This window comes from Acomys russatus, chromosome X (genome assembly GCF_903995435.1).
Source record: "Acomys russatus chromosome X, mAcoRus1.1, whole genome shotgun sequence".
Lineage (NCBI taxonomy): Eukaryota > Metazoa > Chordata > Mammalia > Rodentia > Muridae > Acomys > Acomys russatus.
In genome coordinates, this window is record NC_067169.1 from 8,308,529 (window position 1) to 8,319,027 (window position 10,499).

Sequence of the window (10,499 nt, forward strand, 5' to 3'; positions counted from 1 at the left end):
GAGAGAGAGAGACAGAGAGAGAGAAAGAGAGACAGAGACAGAGACAGAGACAGAGAGACAGAGACATAGAGAGACAGAGAGAGAAAGGAAGAGAAGGTTAAAAGAACTTATTGTTCTTCCTGAGGTCCTAGGTTCAATTCCCAGCACTCACAATTCCAAGGGATGTGACACTCTCTGGGCTATGTAAGTACCCAGGCAGAACATGGTGCATGCACATAGAGAAAAGGGAAGGGGGCAGATCTTTTTTAAAAATAGTAGATGGTCAGGTCTTGTGGTGCACACCTTTAATTCCAGCACTTAGGAGGCAGAGGCAACTGGATCTGTTTGTTTGTTTGTTTGTTTGTTTGTTTGTTTAGAGACAGGGTCTCTCTGTGTTATCCTTGGCTATCCTAGACTCACTTTGTGGACCAGGCTGGCCTCGAACTCACAGTGATCTACCTGCCTCTGCTTCCTGAATGGCAACTGGATCTTTATTACAAACACTTAAAGTAATGTTTGACATCATCAGTCATCAAGGAAATCCAAATCATAACTACTTTGAGATACAAACAAACAAAAAAGAGACCCTTGCACCCTGCCTTATACTGAACTCTCTATAGCTATAACTGTATGCCACAAGCAAACTAGATAGATGGCAAGCACTTGAGGAGGCAGATGCAGGTGGATCTCTGTGAGTTCAAGACCAGCCTGGTCTACAGAGTAAATCCAGGACAGCCAAGGCTACACAGAGAAACCCTGTCTCAAAAAAACAAATAAAAGAAAAAAAGAAAGAAAGAAAGAAAAAAGAAAAGAAAGGGCTGGAGAGATGGCTCAGAGGTTAAGAGCACTGGCTGCTCTTCCAGAGGTCCTGAGTTCAATTCCCAGCAACCACATAATGGCTCACAATCATCTGTAATGAGATCTGGTTCCCTCTTCTCATGTGCAAGGTTACATGCAGGCAGAGCATTGTATACATAATAAATAAATAAATATTTAAAAAAAAAAAGAAAAGAAGGAAGGAAGGAAGATAAAAAAATAAACAAAAAGAAAGAACGAAAGAAAGAAAAAGAAAGAAGCCAGACAGGGTGGCACACGCCTGTAATCCCAGCACTCAGGAGGCAGAGGAAAGCAGATCTCTGTGAGTTTTAGGCCAACCTCATCTACAAGGTGAATCCACTCCAGCCAAGGCTACACAAAGAAACCATGTCTGGAAAAACCAAGAAGAAAGAAGAAACAAAGACAGACAAAGGCGTTGTGGCCTTCACCAGATTTCCTCCACTGATCACACCTTCAAGAGCTGTACTACAATTTAGCAGCCAGTAGAGCATCATTGACTCACAGCCCCCAAGGGCTCTCCTGCTGCCCTGAGCGCTTGCCTTGCATACTCTTTGTCCTCAAGGTCCGACACTAATCTGCCCTGTCAATTTCTGTCATTACAAGACTGCTATATAAATAGAATCATAGGGCTGGAGAGATGGCTCAGAGGTTAAGAGCCCTGGCTGAAAAAACAAAAAAACAAAAAGCAAAAAACAAAACAAAAAACAAAAAGGTCCTGAGTTCAATGCCCAGCAACCACATGGTGGCTCACAACCGTCTGTAATGAGATCTGATGCCCTCTTCTGGTGTACATGCAGGCACACATGCAGGCAGAATACTGTATTAAATAATAAATAAATGAATTAATATTAATATATATGTATATATATACATATATATATATGACTTTGTTTGGGTAGGTAGGGTCTCGTGTAGCCCAGGCTGCCTTAGATCTAATGGTGTAGCCCAGGCTGACCTCAAACTGGAACTCATCTGGCTTCTACCTCCCAAGTGCAGGTGTGGACCACTAGGCCTGGCCACATTTGCACCGTTCCAGGTTTGGCTTTTCCCACTCACAGTTTAAAGCCTTGGAGATTCACCTAAGTTATTGCATTATATCAATACTTTCTTACCTATAATTAATTTTGCTTTATTTTTTAAAGATTCATTTATTATGTATAAAGTATGATCAGATCACATTACAGATGGTTGTAAGCCACCATGTAGGTGCTAGGAATTGAACTCAGAACCTCTGGAAGAGCAGTCAGAGCTCTTAAACACTGAGCCATCTCTCCATGCCCAATTTTGCTTTATCTTGTTTTTTGAGACAGGTTCTCATTTAGTCTAGGCTGGCCTTGAACTCACTATGTAGCCACAGATAATCTTGAACTTTTTTTTTCTTTTTTGTTTTTCCAGAAGGGGTTTCTCTGTGTAGCTTTGGCTGTCCTGGGCTCTTTTTGGAGACCAGGCTGGCGTCAAACTCACAGAGATCTGCTCAGTGATGGGATTAAAAGCGTGCACCACCACACCCAGTTTGAACTATTGCTTCCACATGTTGAATGCTGGGATTGCAGGCGTGTGCTCCTATGCCTGGCTGTTCCTTTTTATCATTGGGTAGCATTGTATAGTAAGATGCACCAGTGCACCAGCACTTGCCTATTCATATGATTATGGAAGACAAGATGTTTCCACTTTTTCATTATTATTAAATAAAACTGCTATGATTGTTGCTGTACAGCTTTCGGTGTGAGAGTTTTCATTTTTGGAGCTAATTGCCTTAGACTGCAATTACTATGCTGTATGGAAATTATGTGTTTTGTCTCAAAGAAATTGACTTTTTTTTCGGAACATATTATTTTTAAAGGTTATTTTATTATTATTATTATTACTACTACTACTATTACTATTATTATTATTAATCTATACTTTAGCCAAACTGCTTACTAACTCTTCACCATGAAGCCAAATATAAAACAAATGTTAAAGAACTAAGTAATAGTTGTAGAGAAACCTAGAGCCCTTAAGGATAGAAGAAATCAATAAAGCCCAGTAGAACTCCACTCTCTGCACTGGAGTGTGGATGGGTTTCCCCACAGGTTTCCACCATGGCCTCCAAACCAGGGCTGACCTTTGTCCTGGAACACAGATGAGCCTGGAGATTACTCTCTGCAGCACTGACCGGGATGGACTGTTCTGGGTCTTCTTGTCCCAGGCCTGAGTGGGTGTACCAGGACTGGGTGTTCCAGGAATGGCCATTGCAGATCTGACTGATGCAAGTTGAGCTGTTTCGGGACTGGATCCTCCAAATGAGAAAGCTTCCAGATGTGTTCATCAGCTCCTCTGGGGACAGATAGGCACGGAGGCCTGGGGATTCTGGAGCTGTGAGTCCCAAGTCACCTAGCCACTCGCTTTATCGCTCATCTTTTCCATTTCCTTCTCTGGTCTCGGAATCAGGTCTTCTTAACCTGTATGTTACAGAGGCTCAGAAACCTGGCAAGGTCTTGCATCTGCTGGAACCTGAGGTTCTTGTGCCTCCGAACTCTTATCTTTGAGTGCACGCAACTGAGTCTGAGAGAGGACACTGTGCGTCTTCTGCTTCTTGGCACCCAGTGCCCCCAAAACAGCAGAGCAACCAGGCCCAGAACAATCCACCCCATCACCGCTGCTGTAATCTCCAGCCTCATCTGTGTTCCAAGACAAAGATCAGGACTGGTTTGGAGGCCATGGTAGAAACCTGTGCACAAACCCATCCATACTCCAGTGCTGCGGATTCGTCCTACATTCCTCAGCACAAACACAGCTGGATGGTGGGCTGTGTATGTTGTTCAGTTTCAGTCAAGGCAGTGACCCAATTCCTTCCTTCCTTCCTTCCTTCCTTCCTTCCTTCCTTCCTTCCTTCCTTCCTTCTTCTATTGATTTCTCTTAGGACTTTGGTTTGCTCTGGAAGCCTTGTGTCTCCTCCTCCTCCTCTATCAATTTGATGGTTGACACATAACCAAAGTATGGCCAGGTAAGGTTTCAATAACCTCTCCTGCTATGGATAGGATGTCACTGACACCGACAGATTAGTAAATCTCTTCTGACTTTGACTGTCTTTAGATATAGGTGCTGACCTCAAGTGCTGGAATTAATGATTTCAAAGCGGTGTGATAAAGAATTAATTGACTTTGTTCTTGGCCAATGGCGAGCTTTACTTACTAAAAGGCCAATGGTCAGGTGAAGGATTTAAGTTCTTACATACTTCATTGATTTCCTCTACCCTTGAGGGCTCTGGGTTTCTCTACAACCACTCTTGTTCTTCTAAAATTTTTTTTAAATCACATTCACTGGCTGCCCTCCCACTTAAAAAAATATTACATTCACTTATCTATTATATGTGTTGGGGGTAGGCATGTGGAGGATCAGAAGATAACTGTGGACTGCCAGTTCTCTTTTTCTGTCATGTGATTCGTGGGGATTGAATTTAGGTTGTTATGCTTGGCAGCAAACCCCATTACCTATTGAGCTTTTTGCCAACCCTGCTTTAAGATTTGTTGTTTTTTTGGTATTTTTTTTTAAGACTTGCAAGATGGTGTTTTCTACTTGACTGTGTCATGATGAATCAGCACCGGTTTGCCTGAAATACAAGGCTAACCTTTAAAATCAGACAGTTCATGCTGAAGACTTTGGGTTGGGAATCTGCAGGCTGCCATTGATGTGGACAGGAGATTTTAAAAAACTGGTCAGACAATTTTAGGTCAGATTCTTGGGAATCATTTCTGTCATGTCATTTGGCTAGAAGCTGGAAATGCTCTTGGTTATGTTCTGGGTGGAGGGCAGACACCCTTAAGGGGTTTGGGGCTCTAGTTTCGGTCTCTACATAAGTTTCTTCTTTGGCATAGCTGCCTGCAAGCGGTACTTGATGACGTGACTAAACTTCCAGCCCAGACGCCCATCATTTTTGGTAAAGAGCTTTGGAATTGAATCTCTGGATTTTCCGAGATGTGTCTCATCTATTAGAACGTTAGGAGTGACACGATTAGGCTTGGGACTTTGCATACTCAACTGCTGTCTGAACGTTATCTCCCCTCGTTTTTGGTCAATCCACCCTCATGTGGTTTTGCTGTGTTCTTACTCTGCGTCCCTTTGGTTCCTCCCGGAAGGCCTGACAGTCAGCAAGAGGAGAGACCCTAAGCTTTTTTCTGTCCCAGTTTCAGCCCATTTCCTAAGTTATGTTAGGACCTAAACTTTTTTGGTTTTAAATTTTCACTTGGAAAAAATGAGTTTCTTTTTGTTTGCTTAGGAGTTTTCACCCTCACAGCTGATGAGGTCACCATGGAATCTTTATTCCTTTTGCCTTTTGCCAGCACCACCAGCAGCCTTTGCAGTCCCCCTGACCTTCCTTATTTCGTTCTCACATTCCTTTCACTATTTTCCTGAGGATTTTTCTTCTCATAAAGGTCATGTCATGCAAGTCTATAATTAGGCTCGTTATTATTTTTTTTCATAATCCAAAGAATCATAGATCATGCCAAGCCCAGTTAGCTTGCCACCACCAAAATGGTTTCTGAATCCAATTACAAAGATGACATCTGGTGTGGTTTTGTACATTTTGGCTAGCTTTTCTTAAATTTCTGTCTTTGGTACTCTTGCCTTCCCAGCATGTTTCCTCTGAACTAGACAGTCATGAACTTCCCAGTCTGGATTCTTACTGTGTCGTTCTTCATGGCCAAGGTCCCTAAAAGCTGCTAAGGAACCTCAATCCCTTTTTTTTTTTCTTTTTTCTTTCTTTCTTTTTTTCTTTTTTCTTTTTTTTTTTGGTTTTTCAAGACAGGGTTTCTCTATGATAACCTTGGCTGCCCCGGACTCACTTGGTAGACCAGGCTGGCCTCAAACTCATAGAGATCCGCCTGCCTCTGCCTCCTGAGAGATGGGGGAAACCTCAATTCTTGACATGGGCAGATGTTATAAGGATTAGACTTGGAAGCTCAGCTAGGTGGCACACGTCTTTAATGCCAGCACTCAGGGAGGCAGAGGCAGGTGGATCACTGTGAGTTCAAGGCCAGCCTAGTCTACAAAGTGAGTCCAGGATAGTCAAGGCTAACACAGAGAAACCCTGTCTCAAAAAGCCAAAAAGAGTTACATTTGGAAGCTACTGATGATCTGCTTTGGTCACACTTCCTTTTTCCCTGGTAACCAGAAAAGGATGCTTCATAATTGCCCTTCTTTGGGATTTAAAATATCATATGAAAAGATGGGGCATGTCAGGGTTTTGCTGAGGCTCATTCAGGGAAGGTTATTTTCTCCTGGTCAAAGGAATGGAATCTGAGTTCTATCTCTGACCCTGGAACCCAGATGGACTATTTTGATTTGTTCCAAAGATTAGAACATTGCAAACTACTGTCTCCTCCTTTAAGAGTTAATCCAACTAGGTCTGCCAATCACCTTGTCAGGAGACCGCACCTCAAGAAAACTGATTCACCTGAAGACATGCTAAGGAGATGGGAGGAACAATTATTCCCTTAATGAGGTAATGGTAGTACACTTCCCAGAAGCCCCTCCTCCACTGCGGCTGCTTACAACACTTCCGATATGCACCACTAAGCCTGTCTAACACAAAAAACCTACCCTCTCCCTTTCCTCCTTTCTATCTCGTCTTTTGTTTGTTTGTTTGTTTGTTTGTTTGATACTAGCCAAAAGCCTAAGCACTTTTTCTTTCTGGGTTTTCTCTTTTGTTTTCTGAAATCCCCTTCTTTATCTGCCATGCAGCTGCTTGCTGACTTTCATCAATGACCATGCCGGCTTTCTTGGACCCTGACTCTCCCTTCACTCAGCAGCTGGCAAGTTCATCTGCCTTGTTGTGTTTGTTTTAAACTCTAATGACATGGTCCTTGAACCTCTCAGTCTGTTTTAAATTATTTTATTAAGGAGACTAAGAACCCAAATGGGAACCCCAATTTCCCCAGTAACACTGTTATCAAGTAAAACTGTAATAAAAAGACCTTTTTTGTGTGTGCTTTCCTTGTGTTATCTACTCTTTGGTTATAGGGTGTTGGCCTCGGCCCTTTATGAAGTGCAGGAAAAGTAGCACTTCCTTTTCTGCCCCCAGACTTACAACAGGTCTTCTGTGGTTCCTAACTACACCTGAATGTGATGTAGCCCTGTCTTAGTCCCCTATCCTCTGAGCCCTTTGCATCTCAATAGCCAAGGAGCTCTACACTTGTGACTGTGTAGACAGATAAATGAAGATGACCAGATGGTAGAAATGGAAAAAAATATGTGTGGATCCCAAAACTTTGTGAGCTCTAGTCAGGCAGCTAAGTTCTGAGATCTAAAAATGCTACAGTGATTCAGTGTCCTGGCTTGAATCCCCAGCTCCAGAGTCAGTAGGTGTCCCTGTGTGTCGTTGTCGTCCCCTCCATCCCCCCGCCCCCACCCGCAGCCACACAGGTGAACTGGCCCTGCTGTCTAGGTCTGCACGGTCCCTAGAGCAGCAGCTTGGTGCTTTCTGGAATCAGGCTTCACCTTTGTCTACTGAGGGTCATGTCTCCTGCCTGAAAACCATTCCTATAGGGTTTGGGTCAGGTCATATATATTCATTCCTTGGCCTGGGGTGGCAGCAAAGATAGTCTGGTCTAAGCAAACAGAGGCATGCAGAGGCATGGCAAAGGATGATTCTAGGTGAGATGGAATGCTAATTGGTTTCCATTTAGGGTGATTTTCCACCGGATTTGAGCAGCACTGGGGCATGTGCACATGCGTGTGCATGCAGAGTAGCCCCTGGGACACGATGGGGTTGCATCTGAGAAAACGGAAAAGGGGATGCAAAAATGGATGAATAGGGAGGGGGTATTAACTGGGACTCAGGGAGGAGGCCGCTTCCTAGCAACAACAATGCCCTCTGCTGTCTCGTGTCTTACCATCTTGAGATGCCATTTAGGAATTTATGGAGACCTGAACCAAGGAGTGGTAAAGTCTCTGCCCCCAGAAACCTGCAAGTTCAGTACCTCCCTCATGCCCCAATTCCTCTGCCTGCAGATAGGGGAATGCAAGCCCACGACCCCGCAGTGCCACAATCACCAAACCCACAAAATGCTCTGTTCTTTTCGGCACCTCCTTTTAGAAAGCAGAAAGAGCAGCTTCATTCCTGAGGTTTCAGTCCGGAGGTTTCTGGGCAACAGGGTTAGGCTTAACTCCCACAATAACAGTACCAAGAGGAACCTGGATCCTGGACCCTGTTGGCCAGTCATCTGGGCTTCTCTCGGTCTGCCCATTCCCTCGAGGCCCAGCGACACCAGCTAGCTCCGCAAGAGTGTCGGGGGGGGCGGGGAGGGGAGAAGACTCTGAAATTAACACGGGGGAGGGCTCGAAGAGGCAGAGGAGGGAAAGGCCAAAGACTCTTCTCCAAAATGGAGGAAGGGGTGAATAGAGGAGACCGGGAACCGAGGGTTGTGTCGTGAACTGCAGGGGGCGCCAGAGACCGCCTGAGGCCAAGGCCAAACTGCGGCAGCAAGGGCGTCGCCTGGCTGTCCGCAGTCCCTGGGAGGGGTTTCCTCCCTAGCTCACGCTGCTGCAGTGGTGGCGGCAGTTCTGCCTGCCTAAGCGCCACAACCAGGATCTGCGTTTGCAACGTGGACTGTTTTGTCTGTTCCATTTCCCACCTCTCAGCATCTTCTCCATCTTCATTTTCATCCTCATCTCCTCTGGACAAATATAGGTAGATGATAAATATTAATTGATGATGGATAATTGAAAGGTATGTGTTTAATGATATCAGTATTATTTGTAAAAAAGGAAACATTTGAATTCAAATATTGTGTGCAAAAATTTGGAGTAAGAGATTAAGCTAACCCATAAATTGTCTTTCTAAAATGTTGTGAAACCATTAAAAATATTACTTATACTTTGTAGCAACAAAGAAAGATAATTTAAAATAATATTAAAAGGGAAACTGCAGGAAAAAAGTCAAGCAGTGATGGCACATGTCTTTAATCCCAACACTCCAGAGGCAGAGGTAAGCGGATCTCTTGAGTCCAAGGCCAATCTGATGTACAAAGTAAGTTCCAGAAGAGCCAGGGCTACACAGAGAAACCCTGTCTTGAAAAATCCAAAATATAAAAAATAAAAATAAATACACATGGGGCTAGAGGGCTGGCTCAGAGGTTAAGAGCACTGATTGCTCTTCCAGTGGTCCTGAGCTCAATTCCCAGCAACCACATGGTGGCTCACAATCATCCTTAATGTGATCTGAGGTGCACTGTATACATAATAAACAAATCTTTAAAAATAAATAAATAAATAATAAAAATAAAATAAATACATATATTTCCATGTAAAAAATGTCATCCACATACAGAAAAGTGATGACAAGAAGGACATAGTGTCTGGGGAGACTGGGGCAGGAAGATCACAAATTCCTGGCCAGCTTGGACTATGTAGTGAGTTCTAGATTGACCTGGGCTACAGAGATCCTGTCTTAAAAATCAAACAGTAATAAAAGGGAAGACAATAAAAACTTCAAACTACAAAATGAATTCTTTGTTTTGTAGATGTGGAAGTACTTTTCCCTATGCTGAAAATAGCTACGAATTTCTCAATTCATTTAATAAATTGACCAAGTCTACCCATACCTGGCACTAAAAGCTTGGACATTTAGGCTCCAATTTATAGCTTCCTACTTACTACAATTTTTTCATACATACATACATACATACACACACACACACATCAGACTAATGAGGCAACTTTCTACTCCCCAGTATTCCCCCCCCACCCCCACAGCATGATGGTGCTCAGAGGAATCCGTGTTTCCTACTAGGGAACTTCAGAGCACCTGTGAAGTGAGGCTTTGGGTGTGATAAACGGAATTTACTTAAAGAGACCCAGTTGATGTGTGCCTGGCACAACTTGGTGTTCAATATTGTGGGGAACAATAGGCATTAAAATGGCACTGAGGCAAGAATGGTGGCACTACCTGTAATCCCAGCTATTTGGGAGGATGAGTTCACAAGGCCAATCTGGGCTACACTGAGAGAACATATCACACACATGTAACGCCCCTTCCCCAACCAGTAACTGTTAGGCAGCTCCCAAGCTAGTCCCTAAAGATACGTTTTCAGTTGATTCTATATGGGTGAGGGGACTGGACCAGAGCAAGAACTTGCTTTCAGGCACTCTCCACAAGCTGCAAAAGGAAAACTTCAGCAGACAGCACTATGTGGAGGAAACCTTGGCATCTTCCATCCAAAAGCATAGGAGCCTTCCATCTTGGTCCTTTTGACTGAGTGGGTTATAGAAAGAATGGTCTCAGGCCAGGTGTGGTGGCACATGCCTTTAATCCCAGCACTCAGGAGGCAGAGGCAGACAGATTGCTATGAGTTCAAGGTCAGCCTGGTCTACAAAGTGAGTCCAGGACAGCCAAAGCTACACAGAGAAACCCTGTCTCAAAAAACCAAAATATCTCTCTCTCTCTCTCTCTCTCTCTCTCTCTCTCTCTCTCTCTCTCTCTCTCTCTCTCTCTCTCTCTCTCTCCACAGCTCTGGTTACAGCTGGGCTGAGACCTAAGGCTGTAGAAGCTGCCAGATGAATTTGTCCTTCTCCACACCCCCTACCTACCTACTTGGCCCGGGGTCAGAGGGGATGTGGCAGCAAGATGCTGGAGAAGTGGAGATGAGAAGTGAGGCCACCCACATTCATTCCTGGCCCTCTTTGCTCAGGCAAATGCT

The 10,499-nt window shown here is 44.1% G+C and overlaps 1 pseudogene; it reads right to left on the bottom strand.

Annotated features, from left to right (window-relative positions):
• Positions 1-4,867: 4,867 nt before the first annotated feature.
• On the bottom strand, positions 4,868-5,501 carry LOC127184697 (40S ribosomal protein S24-like; annotated as a pseudogene).
• Positions 5,502-10,499: the final 4,998 nt, after the last annotated feature.